The sequence below is a fragment of the Schistocerca americana genome, chromosome 2 (assembly GCF_021461395.2).
Source record: "Schistocerca americana isolate TAMUIC-IGC-003095 chromosome 2, iqSchAmer2.1, whole genome shotgun sequence".
NCBI classification, from domain to species: Eukaryota; Metazoa; Arthropoda; class Insecta; order Orthoptera; family Acrididae; genus Schistocerca; species Schistocerca americana.
The window spans coordinates 353110896-353132753 of record NC_060120.1 but is presented as its reverse complement, the minus strand read 5'-3'; the positions used below and the strand labels follow the sequence as shown (position 1 = coordinate 353132753).

The 21858-nt window shown below is 49.7% G+C and overlaps 3 non-coding genes and 1 pseudogene across 3 annotated transcripts; 1 reads left to right on the top strand and 3 right to left on the bottom strand.

The window, feature by feature from the left end:
• Window positions 1-1292: 1292 nt before the first annotated feature.
• Window positions 1293-1351, top strand: LOC124596756 (annotated as a pseudogene).
• A 6095-nt stretch (window positions 1352-7446) lies between these two features.
• Window positions 7447-7519, bottom strand: Trnav-uac. Its single transcript has one exon. It is a non-coding gene; the product is annotated as a tRNA-Val (tRNA).
• Window positions 7520-9513: 1994 nt separating this feature from the next.
• On the bottom strand, window positions 9514-9586 carry Trnav-uac. The gene has a single exon. It is a non-coding gene; the product is annotated as a tRNA-Val (tRNA).
• A 9546-nt stretch (window positions 9587-19132) lies between these two features.
• On the bottom strand, window positions 19133-19205 carry Trnav-uac. Its single transcript has one exon. It is a non-coding gene; the product is annotated as a tRNA-Val (tRNA).
• Between the last annotated feature and the right edge of the window lie 2653 nt (window positions 19206-21858).

Sequence of the window (21858 nt, the reverse complement as noted above, 5' to 3'; positions counted from 1 at the left end):
AATGAAGAACAGATGCCTGCCGCAGCACGCTTTGTGTAGCACTACGGTTATGAAGGGACCGTTTGATATGGCAAGAATCTGACACCAGTAAATTACATAGGTCGATTGCTGTAGAAGAGCCGACAGTAATCTTGCATGCAATGGAAAAGAAAGGTTGTCTTTGCCGAACATGTGCACCGTGAGTGGAGACGAAGCTCAATCGTGGAGCAGTCTGATTAGCGACGACGACAACCAAAGGGTGGGATACAAGACTGAGCGTAGTTAAGAGTTTCTCACTATTAGTTACCTTCACACTTCAACAGAGCTGTGACAAGGCGAGAACAGTGAGCTCAGGAAAGCCAGTATGAAGCGCACTTGAAGTAGTCCTGAAGAAATGGATTATAAATTTTGCCGGCCAGAATGGAGCTACGAGCGTTCTGAGTTACTGAATACCTGTACACTATGGGAGCAAGAGCATTTGACAGGAAAATGACACGATATCCGTGTAGCACACGACATGTATTATCCCTGCATACGCAGACGTGACGTTATCTCGGAAATTGAATCCGAAAAGGGGTTTAAAAAAGTCGTGTTTCCGCCCGGGTCGAACCGGGGACGTACTGCGTGTAAAGCAGACGTGATAACCGCTACACCACGGAAACGACGGCTCTGCTCCTGTACTACCTGGAAACCCAGTGTGGCAACAGATTTTTCCTGCGTAAGCAAGGGCATCGGCTACGAGCTCCGTCCGACTCTAGAAGATGCTATAGTAAGACACCGATAAAAACAATCAAGCTGCAACAGCCAGGGAGAACACTGGGTGAGGAGCAGCTCTGCATGGTGATACCAAGAACGGAGGCGTGTCATGTGCAGCGCTTAGCCGTTACGAACAGGCTCGTTGGCCTAGGGGTTGCGCGGGCCCCTGGGACACACTCCCGGGCGGCCGGCTGCTCAGCTCTAGTTGACGCAGCAAGCCGGCACGATAGCTCAGCGTGTTCGGTCAGAGAGCCGGTTGGCCTCTGTAATAAAGAAACTGATTGGAAGGATCAACTACCGAACTTGAACAGGATGTCTTGCGACGTCCGCCACGACCAAATACAACGATAAAAAAAAGGTATGATTCCTGCTTCGGGTGCAGGAGGTCCCGGGTTCAAATCCCGGACGAGCCTTTGCGTTTTGTGCAAACCTGTGGCAACTACTGGCATGCCGGCGGCTGTTCCGCGCATTTCCAGCCTTCCAGGTAAGCACAAAAACCAAGTAGCCGGTTCTGAAAGAGTTTCATGTATCATTTGAGCCATCTGCACCCTGGTGATGTACTCGCTTCGGCGGTACATATACTAAAATTGGAACGATACAGAGAAGATTAGCATGGATCCAGTCCGCTGTTAGCAGCGGTTGGGCAAGGTCGTCGTGCCTGTGTCCCCCTGTTAGCGCACCACGCGCGCGAGTGTTTACTATTTACCCTCCGCTGCGGCGAGTGTCACGCGTCCGGTAGTGCCATGGCGCACTCGTATCGCAAATCCACAATTAAGATCACATTTCAAGCGGACTACGCAAGACCTCGAGCACTTGACATTGAATGTTTCATCCGGGAAGAACTTCATATTGCACCTCAAGAAATCATTGGGATCCACTTTTCTATAACACAAAGTGTCGTCTACATAAAACTGATCAATGAAAAGGCGTGCACTGATGTTGTGTGCCGACACGCTAATGGACTTAAGTTTAAGCATTCTGATAGTCACATAGGAGCTGTCACGATCGACCACGCTGGATTAGGCCTTCGCACTCTGAGGGTCTTCGAGCTGCTATTGGAAGTCCCGCCAGATGTTGTGATGACAGCTTTCAAACCGTGCGGCAACGTGCTAAGCCACTTGGCTGAAAAATGGCAAACGTTTGAAACATACCCCGTCGTAAACGGAGTGCGACAAATTAAGATTGAACTGACGAAGCATGTGCCATCCTATTTAGTAATTGGCGGCTGCAGAGCTATTGTCATGTACGACGGACAACCGCGTACTTGCGCCGGCTGTGGCCAGGAAGGACATGTCCGATCGGCCTGCATTCAACGCCGACTGACTGAGACACCGGTTGGTGACGTTCCATCCCCGGCGACGCCTACCTCACTCTCCATCACGTATGCAGCGGCTGCAACCACAACAGCTGTTCCTGCCCAGGATCGTAACACCATATTGCAGTCAGTGGTCGATGACAGTGTGGCAGACAGCATATCCCCCTCTACGACGTCATCGGCAGACTTGCCTCAAGACGGTGATCAATTGTGCCACCAAGACGAGCCTAAAGAGAAGATGGAAGTAGAAACTGAAATTGTCCCGACCCTTGCCTTCCTACCAATGGGGACCGCATCAGATGATCGTCGCCCGCACTCTGACACAGAACAGCATGTCCGGAAACAACGGACCCCTCGAAAACGCAAGGAACGGCGCCATACGCCATCCGATGATTGCCTGCTTCGGATGTGTGACCCGGACGAACATCCGGCGTCGGACGACACTCAGGATTCTACCACCACAACTCACCCTTCCCATCACGATGCTACGGCGGATGCAGTTTCTGAGCCTCGGTCTGACAACATCACTTCTGCTACTGAACATGCGCGCAAGCGCCCTACTGACAGCACTAATCAACAGTTACCAATTGCTGCATCTGATTCTTGGGCGGATGATGTCGAGGATGAGCCACAGCACCAGGAGGATGCCGAAGGCAGAGATGCTCCCTCGGCTGTACCCAGAACCAACCAACCACAGTGACTGCGGCTGTATCGTCAGCCTCTGTGGGGCTGCCCCTGCCACCCACACCTGGCCTCCTACACAACCCAGTTGCCGACCTGGCTGACCAAGCGTACCGTCTAGCGACGATTAACACCAACAACATACGTGCCCGACATAAACTAGCGATGCTACAGGATCTACTCAACGCAGCAGACATCGACATTGCACTCCTTCAAGAGGTGTATGTCGCAGACTTCAAGTAACCCTATGGCTACAAGACTTGGATCTCACATGCGTCTGCCAATGGCAGTGGTGTGGCGATCCTCCTCCGCGAAGATATATCCGCAGAAGACATCGAGTATCTCCCTGATGCCAGAGGCATGGCTCTTACTATCCAAGGAGTCAAACTTATTAACATCTATGCACCGTCAGGATCTGGTCGGCGTCGCGAACGATCTACCTTTTTCACTCATACAACCACGCCCCTCTTTATGGGCCGTCAGAACGCCTTGATAATCGGAGGGGACTTCAACTGTAGCCAAGCACCTAAGGATCAGTGACCACATCATTCTCCCTGCGCAGAACTTACGACAATTATAAATAATGTTCAATTGATGGACTCGTGGGAACATGTTTGTGGCGATCGGCCCGGATTTACTCACTACACCAGCCATTCCTCCAGCCGCATCGACCGGATTTACATCTCGCGCTCAATAGCTATGGGGACAAGAGCTTCCGAAGTTTGGCTCACAGCTTTTTCTGACCTCGAAGCCTACATCTGCGCTATTACCCTCGGCCGCCAGAAGGTATGGCACAGCCGTGGTCCTTGGAAGTTGAACGTCGCCCACCTTGCTTCTCAGGAATGCCGCCGCCTTATAGAGAACACGTGGGACTCTTGTAGCCGCCGGCGTGGCACCTACCGGTCTACACTGTCGTGGTGGTTACTCTGCGCCAAACCAGCACTCCGAAAGACCTTGATAGGCTACGGCCGAGATGTTGCAGCATGGAAGAGACATACCATGGACTTTTACTACAGCATCTTAAGGGAATGTACAACACTGTCGTACTCACCTGCACAGCAGGTGACGGTGAACCGTGCCAAGGCACAGATCATCAGATTAACACGTTGACACCTTGAGGGTGCGATCGTCAGAGCGCGCACTCAAGACAGAGTGGCACAGGAGGAACCGTCCATGTACCACGTCATTTCAGAACGACGGCGCCGACGCAAGACACTGATCCAAGTTATCACGACGGAAGACGGACGACGCCTTGATACCCAGCGCGACATAGGAAACGCCCTTCATGCTCACTACACTAGGCTGTACTCGGAACATCGACATCCCCCAGAGGTGATCACCGAAGTCTTTCAACTCACTTATGGCACCATCTCTCCGACAGCGGCGGCGGATTTGACTGCAGATGTAACGGAAGAGAAAATCATTGAAGCAATACAGGCTGGGGCTGCTCATAAGTCCCCAGGACCTGATGGCCTTCCTCTGGAATTTTACCGGACGTATCAACAACTGCTGGCACCAGCATGGACTGATATTTGCCGCGATCTTATGTCTCCCACGACGCAGATCCCTGGGGCTTTCCTAGAAGGTCTGATTGTGCCCATACACAAACCACGAGGCGGATCCAGGATCAGTGACTATCGGCCCTTGACCTTACTCAACAGTGACTTGAAGATTTTCACCCGGCTTCTGGCGGCACGCCTAAAGCGATCAGTACGATGTGTTGTGTCGCAGGACCAGGCATCGTTAGGTGGTGACCATAACATTTGCACTGCATTGTGCCGATATAGAGAGATATGATCGCGCTAGCCAAAGCTCGCCAACTGCCTGGGGTTTTGGCCTCACTCGACTTTAGCCAGGCCTTTGACAGAGTCGACCACACATTTTTGATGGAGGTACTGCGACACATAGGGTATCCGGACGTCATAGTTAATGTACTGATGCGTCTCCTACGCGGCGCGACGTCCAAGGTGTTATATAATGGCCGTCTCACGCCGCCGATACAGATCCAGCGATCGGTGCGACAAGGCTGTCCTCTTTCGACGATATTGTACGCCCTCGTCTTGGAACCACTCCTCTGCGGCCTCCGACAACGCCTGACTGGGATGTCCCTTGGTGGACACACTTTTTGCTGCACTGCCTATGCAGATGATCTGGTACTCCCTCTTCGCAATAATGACGATGGTCGTGCAGCACTGGCGTGGGTGGCGACCTACGGCGCGGCATCGGGGAGCCATCTCAATCTCCACAAATCACACGCACTGTCTATAGGCAGAGGCCTACCCGACGAGAGCGTCGCACCGCTACGATTCAGTGACACAATCCGCTGTCTTGGCATTGATTTCACATCAGACATGAACCGTTCAACAGCCCTTAACTACAGGCGTTTATTGAATCAGATGAGAGCAGGAATAAGTGACCACCGTCTGAGACATCTAGACCTCCTGCAACGGACACGGTATGCTAACGTCTATTTGGCGTCACGTATCCCCCATTTTGCACAGATACTCCCGATACCACCTACCCTGGCTCACCGCATGTTGGCGGTTTTGGGATCCTTCGTTAATACGGGCATGTTGTTTAAGATTCGTTACGAGTCCCTAACCCTTTCGAGGAGCAGAGGAGGTTTAGGCCTTTGTCATGTTAAGAACAGAGCGAAGGCCCTGTTCGTCAGCTGTCACCTGCAACTGTGGCGACGAAGTCCGACGTGCCTCACATGTCTCTTACTGGAAGCCTTACGACCAATCTCACTCGCACCCCCTGTGATGATATCGGACATCCAGGCCCTTTCTTCTACATCACATCCACCTCGCTGATTCACACTTGTGTGCCACATGCCAAGTGATTGACACGGATGAACATCGTTTCGAATGCGGGTCGGCAAAGGACGTTTGGTATTTGGTGCGTCAGATATTGGCTTTTCTCACACGCACGACTCCCGACAGGATAACTACCCGATCACTTCTTTTCCCCGATAAGATTTATTCCCCAAGAGCAAAAACGAACTCTATGACGTGGATCAGCGGCCATGCTGTTCACTACATATTCGGCGAAAAGACAGTACCCGATTTTTGATATTACCTCAACGAACGACATTGTGCGATCGTTAAGAACCCTAAATATAGGCAATATTTTTCTAATTTTCTTTGGAGCGCATTCCATAATCCGCCTCGCAGCTGGATTATCGATGACATGAGAAGACAACCATAGCACCTCCTCCCAGTTCCCTTTTTTATGAGATTGAACAAACAACGGAAACAACACAGCAACGAGAAGACAGTCATCGAAAATTCGCAGCGGGCTATAGTATGGAGCATCCTTTGTCGTAACGGGACGACTTGCTATTATTCTGTTTCTGTAGACGAAGAGGAACGGCCTTTCTTTTCTCCATTTGTATAAACATAAAATAAAAAAAAAATAAAAAAAAAGATGTTTAGGGCTCGGACTCTTACGCCAGAGGTCTCGGGTTCGATTCCTCCTCTGGCACTTTTTTTTTCTTCTGTTTCATTTTCTTTTGTTATTCCGCCAATTATTCAGTAAGTTTCCAAAACCTACATTATCTTTAACAAATTAGTTACATTATTGAATAAAAATTATTTTCTTTTTGTCCACCAACACAATTCATGGCGGTGGGTTTTCCATTTTTCATTGTAAAGTATATGAGGAGAAACATTGGGTTTTTAATCAGAATAACAAAGTCGACTGGGAAACATTAAATTTTTATACATATAATAACTATAAACAAGAACCGCAGTGGTAATTGTCGTAAAAACAAACAAAGCAAAAATTTTTGGGCCATCTTGCGCAACATATAAAAGCGGTTTTTTTTACAGTCACAGGATGTTTGCAATAAATCAGGACAAAAACATGCCCCATTAACATTTACGAAAAGTTTTGAGTTTCTGATAATTTTGAGGCAAACCAGGAATATTGAATCATGTCTCAGAATATTGGTGACGACAATTGATGGTGAATTAACGAATGAATTTTTATACAGTCTTCCCGGGCATTAATTTCACAAAAAAGGGGTATGATTCCTGCTTTGGGTGCAGGAGGTCCCGGGTTCAAATCCCAGACGAGCCCTGCCGTTTTGACCGTGCTGAAGAGTAGGTGGAGCTCACCCACGTTTGCAGCGCTGCAATGAAGAACAGATGCTTGCCGCAGCACGCTTTGTGTAGCACTACGGTGGTGAAGGGACCGTTTGATACGGCAAGAATCGGACACCGGTAAATTACATAAGTCGATTGCAGTAGAAGAGACGACAGTAATCTTGCATGCAATGGAAAAGAAAGGTTGTCTTTGCAGAACATGTGCACCGTCAGTGAAGACGAACCTCAATCGTGGAGTAGTCTACCTTCATCTGATTAGCGACGACGACAACCAAAGGGTGGGATACAAGACTGAGCGTAGTTAAGAGTTTCTCACTATTAGTTACCTTCACACTTCAACAGAGCTGTGACAAGGCGAGAACAGTGAGCTCAGGAAAGCCAGTATGAAGCGCACTTGAAGTAGTCCTGAAGAAATGGATTATAAATTTTGCCGGCCAGAAAGGAGCTACGAGCGTTCTGAGTTACTGAATACCGGGGCACTATGGGAGCTAGAGTAATTGACAGTAAAATGACACGATATCCGTGTAGCACACGACATTTATTATCCCTGCATACGCAGACGTGACGTTATCTCGGAAATTGAATCCGAAAAGGGGTTTAAAAAAGTCGTGTTTCCGCCCGGGATCGAACCGGGGACGTTCTGCGTGTAAAGCAGACGTGATAACTGCTACACCACGGAAACGACGGCTCTGCTCCTGTACTACCTGGACACCCAGTGTGGCAACAGATTTTTCCTGCGTAAGCAAGGGCATCGGCTACTAGCTCCGTCCGACTCTAGAAGATGCTATAGTAAAAGACACCGATAAAAACAATCAAGCTGCAACAGCCAGGGAGAACGCTGGGTGAGCAGCAGCTCTGCATGGTGATACCAAGAACGGAGGCATCAGTCATGTGCTGCGCTTAGCCGCAGGTGTAAATCACACAGTATTTTACTGATGATCTGGAAACGCAAATTTAGAATAAGTGAACATTATATAAAATCTGTTGTGAGGTCGACCGACACCCACGCCTCGCTCTACCCAGATTATCGTTGCTGCACGGAATGATTGTTAATGCACCGACGGCTTCACAGTTCGTCTTCTCGAAGTTTTGATTTTGCAGTACATTCCGCAAACTTTTCGTTATGAGTCGCCTGTTTCGGTTTCCCGATGCAGTTTTGCTCATTGCTCTCGACTTCTCTTAACCCCGAGCCACCGCTAGCCGAAAATTCCGCTCTGCTATCAGGTCAATCTGCAGAGCTCGATGAGGGCATCGCGGTCGTTCCTGAGCTGATGAAACGGCCGAATCTGTAGTTGTTCCCAGCTCTCTCCCACAACAACGGCCTCCCAGACTCTTGGATTGTGGGAGTACGCCACTACCCCCAGCCGGAGAACTGCATTTGAAAGCAGAATAACATGACCTACACGTAACTCCGATTTCTGTGTCTGACCTACTTTTAATGATACTGTCGTCGATTTACTTACTGCTATCGCTGCTGGACGAAGCAGATCAGGTGAAAACCACAGAGTATTCTTGTAACGAAGAGGTAATGGAAATTTAGGTAAAACAATATAAAAAAAAGTTGTGTGGTGGAGCGACACGTACAGTTGGCTCTTCCTAGATGGTCATTGCTGCACGGAATAATTCTTAATGCACCGACGCCTTCAGGAGTCGTCTTGCGGGAGTTTTGCTTGCAGTATATTCCGCAATCTTTTCGTTATGAGTTGGTGTTTCGGATTCCCGATGTTCTTTTGTTTAGTGCATTTGCTTTCCCTTGACACTGAGAGACCACATGACGAAGGTGAAACACCACCGGCAGTTCATCTACAGAGCGCGGTGAAATTATTCACTCTATATTCATTGCCTTTAATATTCTTCCCATCAGGGGTGAGCGCTGCCTTCAGAAAGCGCTTTTGTTTCTGATTTACATGGAAGTTTGTGTTCCTCGGAGCTGGACTGTTTGGGATTAGCTTCACTGCTACCGGCAGGTGGCTCGTTGGTCTAGGGGTATGATTCCTGCTTTGGGTGCAGGAGGTCCCCTGTTCAAATTCCGGACGAACCCTACCGTTTTGACCGTGCTGAAGAATAGGTGGAGCTCGCCCACGTTTGCAGCTCTGCAATGAAGAACAGATGCCTGCCGCAGCACGCTTTGTGTAACACTACGGTGGTGAAGGGACCGTTTGATATGGCAAGAATCTGGCACCAGTAAATTACACAGGTCGATTGCTGTAGAAGAGCCGACAGTAATCTTGCATGCAACGGAAAAGAAAGGTTGTCTTTGCCGAACATGTGCACCGTGAGTGGAGACGAACCTCAATCGTGGAGCAGTCTACCTTCATCTGATTAGCGACGACGACAACCAAAGGGTGGGATACAAGACTGAGCGTAGTTAAGAGTTTCTCACTGTTAATTACCTCCACACTTGAACAGAGCTGTGACAAGGCGAGTGCAGTGAGCTCAGGAAAGCCAGTATGAAGCGCACTTGAAGTAGTCCTGAAGAAATGGATTATAAATTTTGCCGGCCAGAAAGGAGCTACGAGCGTTCTGAGTTACTGAATACCGGTGCACTATGGGAGCAAGAGCATTTGACAGTAAAATGACGCGATATCCGTGTAGCACACGACATTTATTATCCCTGCATACGCAGACGTGACGTTATCTCGGAAATGGAATCCGAAAAGGGGTTTAAAAAAGTCGTGTTTCAGCCCGGGATCGAACCGAGGACCTTCTGCGTGTAAAGCAGACGTGATAGCTGCTACACCACGGAAACGACGGCTCTGCTGCTGTACTACTTGGAAACCCGTAGTGGTAACAGATTTTTCCTGTGTAAGCAAGAACATCGGCTTCGAGCTCCCTCCCATTATAGAAGTTACTATAGTAAAAGACAGGCGAAGTACCCTCAGACTTCAAGAAGAATATAATAATTCCAATCCCAAAGAAAGCAGGTGTTGACAGATGTGAAAATTACCGAACAATCATTTTAATAAGCCACAGCTGCAAAATACTAACACGAATTCTTTACAGACGAATGGAAAAACTAGTAGAAGCCGACCTCGGGGAAGATATGTTTGGATTCCGTAGAAATACTGGAACACGTGAGGCAATACTGACCTTACGACTTATCTTAGAAGAAAGATTAAGGAAAGGCATACCTACGTTTCTAGCATTTGTGGACTTAGAGAAAGCTTTTGACAATGTTGACTGGAATACTCTTTTTCAAACTCTAAAGGTGGCAGGGGTAAAATTCAGGGGCTATTTATAATTTGTACAGAAACCAGATGGCAGTTATAAGAGTCGAGCGACATGAAAGGGAATTAGATTAGGAAATGAGACACTTAAAGTAGTAAAGGAGTTTTGCTATTTGGGGAGCAAAATAACTGATGATGGTCGGAATAGAGAGGATATAAAATGTATACTCGCAATGGCAAGGAAAGCATTTCTGAAGAAGAGAAATTTGTTAACATCGAGTGTAGATTAAAGTGTCAGGAAGTCGTTTCTGAAAGTGTTTGTATGGAGCGTGGCCTTGTATGGAAGGGAAACATGGACGATAAATAGTTCGGACAGGTAGAGAATAGAAGCTTTCGGAATGTGGTGCTACGGAAGAATGCTGAAGATTAGATGGTTAGATCACATAACTAATGAGGAGGTATTGAATAGGATTGGGGAGAAGAGAAGTTTGTGGCACAACTTGACCAGAAGAAGGGATCGGTTGGTAGGACATGTTCTGAGGCATCAAGGGATCACTAATTTAGTATTGGAGGGCAGCGTGGAGGGTAAAAATCGTAGAGGGAGACCAAGAGATGAATACACTAAGCTGATTCAGAAGGATGTAGGTTGCAGTAGGTACTGGGAGATGAAGAAGCTTGCACAGGATAGAGTAGCATGGAGAGCTGCATCAAACCAGTCTCAGGACTGAAGACCACAACAACAACATAGTAAAAGACATCGATGAAAACAATCAAGCTGCAACAACCAGGGAGAACGCTGGGTGAGCAGCAGCTCTGCATGGTGATACCAAGAACGGAAGCGTCAGTCATGTGCAGCGCTTAAACGCTACGAACAGGCTCGTTGGTCTAGGGGTATGATTCCTGCTTCGGGTGCGGGAGGTTCCAGGTTCAAATACCCGACGAGCCCTTGCGTTTTGTGCAAACTTGTGGCAACTACCGGCATGCCGGCGACTGTTCCGCGCATTTCCAGCCCTCCAGGTAAGCACAAAAACCAAGTAGCCGGTTCTGAAAGAGTTTCATGTATCATTTGAACCATCTGCACCCTGGTGGTGGGTCGTTTGAAAATGATTTAAATGGTCACAGTAGAGATTGTAGCAAATGTCTTGTTGAGTGCGACGAAAAAGTGTTTCCGCCCGGAATCGAGGCGGGGACCTTCTGCGTGTTAGGGAGACGTGATAACCGCAACACCACGGAAACTGCTACGCTCTGAGCTCCACATCTGACACAACTTGTAGGACGATCGCAACTTTGACGTAAAAATCGCTTAGCGGAAACGCACAATGCAGGTATTTGGCATTCGTATGCAACAATCGACAGCACCCTTGCCTGTCTGAATGCCATCACGAATAAGAGCCCAAGAAGTCGTCGGAAATGCTCGCGGCCGAGTCCTCAGTAGCATCAGCTACTCTTGCTTTCCGTACGAGGTACCGTCAATTCGCGCAGTCGCTATTCCAATTGATGTCACCAAAAGCAATCACTTCGTTAGCGGCAAGGAGCCTGGGCTTAGCGGTACCTCTACATCGAGGCACCAGCAGCCCCGAGAGGCCACCGCCGGCTCCCGGACCCACGACCCGCAATGACGCTGCAGTCGATGAACTTCTTAATATCGCTTTTGGAAGAAGGAAACCAGGTGTAAATCACACAGTATTTTACTGATGATCTGGAAACGCAAATTTAGAATAAGTAGAACATTATATACAATTTGTTGTGTGGTCGTGCGGTACCCACCCCTCGCTCCTCCCAGATTATCGTTGCTGCATGGAATGATTGTTAAGGCATCGACGTATTCACAGTTCGTCTTCTCGAAGTTTTGATTTCGCAGTACATTCCGCAATCTTTTCGTTATGAGTTGGTGTTTCGGATTCCCGATGTTCTTTTGTTTACTGCATTTGCCTTCCCTTGACACTGAGAAACCACATGACGAAAGTGAAACACCACCGTCAGTTCATCTCCAGAGCGCGGTGAAATTATTCACTCTATATTCATTGCCTTTAATATTCTTCCCATCAGTGGTGAGCGCTGCCTTCAGAAAGCGCTTTTGTTTCTGATTTACATGGAAGTTTGTGTTCCTCGGAGCTGGACTGCTTGGGATTAGCTTCATTGCTACTGGCAGGTGGCTCGTTGGTCTAGGGGTTTTCGGTCAGAGAGATAGCAGCCCTCTGTAATAAAAAAACCGAGCTCATCGATCAACAACGAACTTAAACGGATGTCTTTCGACGTCCGCCCCGAAGAGATGCAACGAACAAAAGCGAACAAAACGAGATTAAAAAAAAAAAAGTGTATGATTCCTGCTTTGGGTGCAGGAGGTCCCGGGTTCAAATCCCAGACGAGCCCTGCCATTTTGACTGTGCTGAAGAGTAGGTGGAGCTCACCCACGTTTGCAGCTCTGCAATGAAGAACAAATGCTTGCCGCAGCACGCTTTGTGTAGCACTACGGTCATGAAGCGACCGTTTGATACGGCAAGAATCGGACACCGGTAAATTACATAGGTCGATTGCAGTAGAAGAGCCGACAGTAATCTTACATGCAACGGAAAAGAAAGGTTGTCTTTGCAGAACATGTGCACCGTGAGTGGAGTCGAACCTCAATCGTGGAGCAGTCTACCTTCATCTGATTAGCGACGACGACAACCAAAGGGTGGGATACAAGACTGAGCGTAGTTAAGAGTTTCTCACTGTTAATTACCTCCACACTTGAACAGAGCTGTGACAAGGCGAGTGCAGTGAGCTCAGGAAAGCCAGTATGAAGCGCACTTGAAGTAGTCCTGAAGGAATGGATTATAAATTTTGCCGGCCAGAAAGGAGCTACGAGCGTTCTGAGTTACTGAATACCGGTGCACTACGTGAGCAAGAGCATTTGACAGTAAATTGACGCGATATCTTTGTAGCACACGACATTCATTATCAGTCTACTCGCGGCTGGCGAGGTGCTCGGACGTGCGCTGTTTACGTTCGAGCTGTTCCGGGCCAGCGCCGCTGCGAGTGGTGAGTAAACACGGTGGGACCAGCCGTTTCTCGAGGAAGTTTGTCATGTACGCGTGGGAACGATGGAATCTCATTTCCGTAAAAACACACTGAAATTTAGTTTCGACGACCATTATGCACGACGTAAGCCATACGAAATAGAGGCCTTTTTGCGCGATGTAGTGAAGTTACAATTTGACGAAGTGATCGGGATCCATTTGTCGATAGTTAGCCGAACAGTCTATGTGAAGATGGCGAACACAGAATGCTGTGCACGAGTAATAGCCTCTTCGGGAGGTCGATTCAAGTTCACCCATTGTGACGGTAGCGTGGGGGATGTGACGGTTGAAATGGCAGGCCTTGACGTACGGACCATTAGGATGTTTGAACTTCCGTTTGAGGTGCCTGCAGGGCAGATCAATACTGTTCTTAATACATATGGCACGGTCTTAAGTAATACAGCGGAGAAGTGGACATCTTTAAATACCTTCCCTGTTCTCAATGGGGTGCGGCAGGTAAAAATTGATCTTCGGCGTCACGTCCCTTCATATATATACGTCGGTGGATGTAGAGCCATTGTAATGTATGATGGGCAACCACGAGTGTGCTCAGGTTGTGGTAAGGAAGGACATGTTCGCTCGGACTGTCTGCAGAGGAGGATAGCGCAGTTACCAGTGGGAGAAGCCGTAAGCCCTGCGACTATGCAGACGTTGCCGGTAAGTTACGTTGCAGCAGTCAGAGGACCGGAACCGGGCCACTTACCAGTAGAGGAGGTGGCTCCTCGCACATCACCACCTGAGAACCACTATGCGCCCATGGTCGCGACCCGCATAAAGGCGACAAACTTACCCGCTGCCTCGTCGGAGCAACGGGTAACTCCTGCTGACGAGGGCCATGCCGCAGTTGCTGCGGCTGAAAACGTCGTGCCACAGGATTCGGAGGACCCGCAGGAACCGGACCAGACTGTATCTTCCGATAGTGAGATGAGCCGCCGACGGCACTCACCACGCAGACGCAAAAAACAACGGATTGCGCCCCCGAGCGCGGACCAGACGGCGAAGGAGGTGCGTGAAAAGGCTCAGCGGGTTGCCCGCACTCTTGGAGGAACACCGGTCGCACAGGATGATGGCATCCACCAGGTCCTCATTCCGGGAGGCATTCTTGCGACGGCCGAGCCACCAACCTCACCCACCGAACAGATGGTAGTGCGCGGGACACAGGAGGTGACCCCGCATGACATACCCATGCAAACACTTGACGGCGACACGACGTCGGTTGGACTCCGGGAGACCGGCAACTGGGCCGATGATGTGGAAAGCGTTCCACCAGAAGGGGACTTGAATGACGACCCTATGGTTGGTGTGGGGACAGCGATAGTGCGCGGCGTCAGAGATGATACGGATGGGATTCCCACCCGCCCCAGTGCACAGTAATCTATAGTGCGTGTAGTCACAGAAAAGGCCTTCCTCCCTTCCAACAGCGAATGACTTCTGCACAAGCATACAGGATAGGGACTGTTAACATCAACAGTATCAGCAGCAATCTCAAGCTGCAGACCTTACGTGACATGTTATACGCCGCCGAACTCGACGTGGTCTTACTACAAGAGGTGAAGAACATAGACCTCGACACGATTAGTGGATATATGGCCTTCACTCATCCCGGAACTGTGTAAGAACTTGGAATAGCCATCCTTACAAAGGAAGGGATACTAGCGACTGACGTAGAGTACCTCCCAACAGCGAGAGGCATGGCGCTCACCATTTACGATACTCGTATTGTCAACGTCTATGCCCCTTCAGGCACTGGTAACAGACAACAGCGGGCGTCACTTTTTACAGATGCTATTGCACTATTGCTTGTAGGCCATTACGACCACATTATATTCGGTGGCGACTACAACTGCGTCCTATCCCCGAAAGACCAAACGCCACATTTTAACAATTGTCCGGATCTAGCGGCTATAATACGGGACTTTCATTTTATTGATACCTGGGAACACGTCAATGGCGATAGGCCAGGATTCACGCATGTCACGACTCACTCCGCCAGCCGACTAGATCGTATTTACGTAACGCTGGATTTAAGTCGCAGACTTTTGCAGACGGAGATATGGCCGACCGTCTTCTCTGACCACGCGGCGTACATTTGTACTATCAACCTCCAACGACAAGGGACGTACCGTGGAAGAGGATACTGGAAGTTGAATGTCTCGCACTTGGACGAACAGGAATGCAATGACCTCTTTGCTGCGTCTTGGGCAGCTTGTGAGAGAAGGTTTTCTCAATATGCCTTGGAGTGGTGGCTAACTTGTGCAAAACCGACAATCAGGAAGGCCTTTATGAGATACTCCCGTGAATGGAAGGAGTGGTACACCAGGACGGTCGAGTTCTATTTCCAGGTCCTTCGAGACTTATACCGCCCGGACGCGTCGATTATAGTCAATCACCAGGAAATACAACGGATAAAAGCCACGATTACGGCTTTGACGCGTCAAAAGCTCATCGGGTGCAAAGTCAGGGCGCGCCTTCGTGACGGTGTCGCAGGCGAGCAACCTTCCATCTATCACGTGCTTAAGGAGCGGACAGGTCGCCGCAGGAAACTAGTCACTGAACTACGGACGGAGGACGGATGTTTGTTGTTGCAGCAGCGAGAGATATCAGCTGAGCTGAAGCACTATTATGCGACGCCATAGCCGCTGGCCCTGTGGATCTCGAGGCGATGGAGGCTTTACTGTCGGGTATAACCCGCAAGGTGAATCAGACAGAAGCAATACAATTGTTGGCTGAACCTACTGAAGAGGAAGTAGAAGATGCGCTGCTGACAGGCCCTGAGAACAAGTCACCTGGTCCAGACGGCCTACCGGTGGAGTTCTATCACACATTTAAACGACTGATGTTACCGAAACTGACGTGCATATGCCAGGAATTAATGGACCCCGACAAAGACATCCCACGACAATTCAGTGAGGGCCTGATCATACCGGTTCCTAAGTCGCCATTGGCGAAATCCGCAAAACACTGCCGCCCGCTCACACTTTTAAACTGTGATTATAAGATCTTTGCAAGGATTATAGCTAGGAGACTCAAACCGGTGATGAACACGGTCACAGCCCCGCCACAAAAGAGTGTCGGTAAAGGCCGCAACATTCACGACACCTTGTGTGACTATCGCGACATCATAGCGATAGCTGCCGCCTGTCGCATTCCGTGCGCCATGGTTGCTCTCGATTTTGACAAAGCATTCGACCGTGTAAACCATGAGTATTTACTGAAAACCATGCAGACAATGAACTTCCCCCACCGTTTCCTGACCATCATCGCACGTCTGCTGCACCACTCCCAGTCCACGATATTGCTCAATGGGCGATCAGTGGGGCCGATAACTATCGAAAGTTCGGTCAGACAGGGCTGCCCTATGTCGATGGCGCTGTTTGCTATCGCCATCGAGCCACTATTAACAGCGTTGAACACACACCTTCAGGGTGTCCTGATGTATGGTCACAAGTTTGTATGCCGCGCCTACGCGGATGATGTGGCCTTTCTTGTGCGAACCACGGCTGAGATACAGACGGCGATGGACATAGTAGAGCAGTATAGGAAGGCGCCGGGGGCTCAGCTGAATGTAATGAAGTCCGGTGTTATGAAGATCGATCGCGGATTGAGGGCCCCCATTCATGGACAGATCAAGGTGATCACGGTCATGAAGTGCTTGGGAGTGAAATTTACTCGTGACATCCGACGCACGATTGCGATCAATTACAAAGATTTACTAAATACAGTGCGCGCGAGCATACGCCAACATAACCTCAGGTCGCTGGACGACATACAACGCGTGGCCTTGGTGAACGTTTATCTCGTCTCTAAAGTTAACTATGTGGCACGCGTACTCCCACTACCCCTCCCGATGGCAAGCAGATTGTTATATGCCTTCGGCCACATTGTCAGCCGCGGCCACATTTTCAAAGTGAAGTATTCTACGTTGACTCTACCGACGGCGTCAGGTGGTCTCAACCTCATCGACGTCTATACGAAGACACGGGCCCTGTACGTCAGTTCTACATATAAAAGATGGAAGAATTCGCGCCGGCCGGAGTGGCCGTGCGGTTCTAGGCGCTACAGTCTGGAACCGAGCGACCGCCACGGTCGCAGGTTCGAATCCTGCCTCGGGCATGGATGTGTGTGATGTCCTTAGGTTAGTTAGGTTTAATTAGTTCTAAGTTCTAGGCGACTGATGACCTCAGAAGTTAAGTCGCATAGTGCTCAGAGCCATTTGAAGAATTCGCCTAATAGTATCACCACTCTTCTATTGAACGAAATTAAGCCGGCTAATCTTGACGCGCCTGTGGATGTTCATCACATACCAGACGACCTTCACCATCTCAAGCAATTTTTGATTGACTATAGCTACATCAGCATGGGGATGCCAGACGCACAAATAGTCACAGTGCGAGCAGTGTACAAATATTTAATCACGACGCACGCTCGGAACAGTATTGAAGATAAGTACCCAGAGGCAGTCTGGCCGCGTATATGGAGAAGTGTTCATCATCCACATTTGCCAACGAGGGCGAGAGCATTGTGGTATTACGTGGTGAATAGGAAACTTCCCACGGCTTCCCGCTTACATTCGATATATTTGGCTGATACTTCCCTTTGTGCAACCTGTAACGTGCAAGATACTGATGAACACAAATTCGTATGCGGTACGGCGCATGACATCTGGAAAGCGGTTAGAAACCTATTGGCATTTCTACAACGCACGTCCCCGGAAGCCATCACCCTTAAGAGTCTACTTCTACCGGACGATGACCTCTACCCTACCACGAAACGAAATGCCGTAACAGCTGAAAGGACAAGCAATATATTATATTTTTGCAAACTCAGAACGTAGTATTGGACACTTTTCGACATATTTACAAACACAGCACGATGGACTTCGCTAACTTCCACATTATAAACAGGAATACGCAAATTTTCTCATCAGAGCGATCATGGATCCCCCACAGCCTTGGAGAGTCTAAAGCTAAGATTAGACAAGACAGGAAAGTAACGAGAAGAGACCAAACGATGAAACAAAACGAACAAGCAACGGTGTGAACACATTGCAACCCGAGAAACCGACCTTACAGTTTTCCGACGTACGGGGGACACTAAAGTACAGTTGCCAAAGATAATTCGAGAAAAATCACGAACCAACACAGTGCCGATGGAGACGGCACATACAGAGGATTCCTTCCCGGAGATGGCATTAATGGGTGTAAGCCACTCCTCCCTTTTGTTTTCATTTACTTTATGTTATAACATTTACACACTAAAAAAAAAAAAAACAACCTAACAAATTTACAGCGTAGAAGCTAGCCGAAGAAGGCAGAAAAGGTGAGGGATTGGATGGGCTATGTCGGGAGAAGAGAGGCTTTTTTTTTAAAAAAAATAATAAAAAATAAAAAGGGGCATGATTCCTGCTTTGGGTGCAGGAGGTCCCGGGTTCAAATCCCGAACGAGCCCTATCGTTTTGACCGTGCTGAAGAATAGGTGGAGCTCACCCACGTTTGCAGCTCTGCACGCTCTGCACGCTTTGTGTAGCACTACGGTGATGAAGGGACCGTTTCATATGGCAAGAATCTGACACCAGTAAATTACATAGGTCGATTGCTGTAGAAGAGCCGACAGGAATCTTGCATGCAACGGAAAACAAAGGTTGTCTTTGCAGAACATGTGCACCGTGAGTGGAGACGAACCTCAATCGTGGAGCAGTCTACCTTAATCTGATTAGCGACAACGACAACCAAAGGGTGGGATACAAGACTGAGCGTAGTTAAGAGTTTCTCACTGTTAATTACCTCCACACTTGAACAGAGCTGTGACAAGGCGAGTGCAGTGAGCTCAGGAGAGCCAGTATGAAGCGCACTTGAAGTAGTCCTGAAGAAATGGATTATACATTTTGCCGGCCAGAAAGGAGCTACGAGCGTTCTGAGTCACTGAATACCGATGCAGTATGGGAGCAAGAGCATTTGACAGTAAAAAGACGCGATATCCGTGTAGCACACGACATTTATTATCCCTGCATACGCAGACGTGACGTTATCTCGGAAATGGAATCCGAAAAGGGGTTTAAAAAAGTCGTGTTTCCGCCCGGAATCGAACCGGGGACCTTCTGCGTGTAAAGCAGACGTGATAACCGCTACACCACGGAAACGACGGCTTTGCTGCTGTACTACCTGGAAACCCGTAGTGGCAACAAATTTTTCCTGCGTAAGCAAAGGCATCGGCTACGAGCTCCCTCCGATTATAGAAGTTGCTATAGTAAAAGACATCGATGAAAACAATCAAACTGCAACAGCCAGGGAGGACGCTGGGTAAGCAGCAGCTCTGCATGGTGATACCAAGAACGGAGGCATCAGTCATGTGCAGCGCTTAGCCGCTACGAACAGGCTCGTTGGTCTAGGGGTACGTTAGTCGGCTCGCAGCCGTGCTAGCGTGCGGAGCTGCTCCGCGCGCCGTCCGACGCTTCGCTCTCGGTGGTGTTTACTTCCGCGTTGCGGTGTTTGTGTCTATCGAGTCCAGTACTAATACACCATGGCGCACTCGTACCGCCGTGCAACGATCAAAGTAACGTTTCAGGCCGAACATCCACGACCCAGAGCTTTCGAAGTCGAACAGTTCATACGTGAGGATCTACGTTTGAACCCCCAGGACGTAATCGGCATACATTTTTCCATCACTGGAAGTGTTGTCTACATCAAGATGTCGACGGAGGAAATTTGCAATGACATAAATTCACCGTCATGCCACCGGACTGAAATTTAAACACTCTGATGGACCTGTGGGTGCTGTGACAGTCGCCCATGCTGGATTCGGTCTCCGGACATTGCGGGTGTTTGAGCTCCCGTTCGAGGTGCCGCAGGATGTGGTCATTGCCGCTTTCCAACCATATGGCACCGTCTTGGATCACGTCGCGGAGAAGTGGCAAACATTTACGACCTACCCCGTATTAAATGGCGTCCGGCAAATAAAAATTGAGCTTACGAAACATGTCCCATCGTACCTGCTGATTGGCGGTGTGAGGGCCATCGTCATGTATGATGGACAGCCACGAACGTGCGCAGGATGTGGCCAGGAGGGACATGTACGTTCCGAATGCTTACACCGCCGTTTAATACAGACGCCGTTACGTGAAGAGACCCAGGCTTCGACGGTCACGTCCTTACCCATCACCTACGCCAAGGTTGCACAGGACCCCGTCGTACCAATCTCGATTGCGCCAGCAGCATCGTCAACGCCACCCGCCGCACCACAACTCGCCGAGGACACAAGCACGGCGTCGCCTCCAGTGCTTGCTTCAGGACCGTCCGGTTTGCAGACCGAAACCGATGTTCCTGTTGGAACCATGGACGTCGACCTCGGTGTCGTGCCGACGTCTGCCTGTTTCCAGACGGGTTCGGCGTCAGACGACGGGCGACCACATTCTGATTCAGAAGGCCACATCAGAAAACAGCGGTCTCCTCGCAAACACAGGAAACGACGACGAACGCCTTCCGATGACGCCCTTTCTCAGACGGCCCCACGAGATGTCGACCTGATGTCTGACGGTGATCTCCCACATTGCGTCCAGTCACGCGATGTGGCAGCAACAGGAGCCCCTCCTGTGACGCCTACTCTCCCAGCCAGGGACGTGTCCTCGCCGTTGTCAGCGAATGATGACGGCGGTCCCCCTGCCACTCATGTTGCGGAATCCACAACACCTGTTCCGGAAGTACGTGACCGTCACATGTCCACGTCGTCAGCTTCCTGGACCGATGACATTGAAGAAGAAGTGGAACAGACTGCCAGCGTGTCTGCACAGTCCACCTCGGCGACACTGGGGCTGGCGCCCCACGGCGGGTTCAAATGGCTCTGAGCACTATGGGACTTAACATCTATGGTCATCAGTCCCCTAGAACTTAGAACTACTTAAGCCTAACTAACCTAAGGACATCACACAACACCCAGTCATCACGAGGCAGAGAAAATCCCTGACCCCGCCGGGAATCGAACCCGGGACCCCGTGCTCGGGAAGCGAGAACGCTACCGCGAGACCACGAGCTGCGGACCCCACGGCGGGACCACCGGCGGGTCTCCCTCCACCTGCCGGCTACTTCTACCGCACGTTCTGCAAATACTGAGGATGACCGCACACAGCAATATCGTATCGCCACAATGAATCTCGCCACTATTCGTGCCCCCCATAAACTGGCCATGTTCAGAGACACTATTTACTCTGCGGATGTGGATATAGCACTCTTACAAGAGGTGTTTGTGGCTGACTTCCTAGTTCCCACTGGATACAACGCTCATGTTTCCCCCGCATCCGATACCGGTAGCGGCGTCGCCATCCTGCTACGCGACGGACTCCCTGCAGAGGACGTCATCTACCTCCCCACTGCGCGAGGTATGGCCCTCACACTGTTCGGCGTGCGTATTATTAATATCTACGCTCCGTCCGGCACTGGCCGCCGTCATGACCGACAAACTTTTTTTGCCGAAAGCGTCACACCCCCCTTCACCAGTCCGCAGGACGATTTGGTACTCTGTGGGGATTTTAACTCGACACAAGAGCCCGCGGACCAACTCCCGCGACATTCCCCTTGTGCATCTCTCTCAGTGGTCATCGACCGTCTTCGACTTGTTGACACATGGAAGAAGCTCCACGGAATTCAACCGGGCTATACATTCTACACCTCTCACTCGTCAAGCCGCATAGATCGCATCTGCGTTACCCGCTCCCTTGCTGATGGCACACGTCATGCGGAAGTCTGGCCCTTGGCCTTTTCAGACCATGATGCGTACCTCTGTGACGTCACTCTCACCCG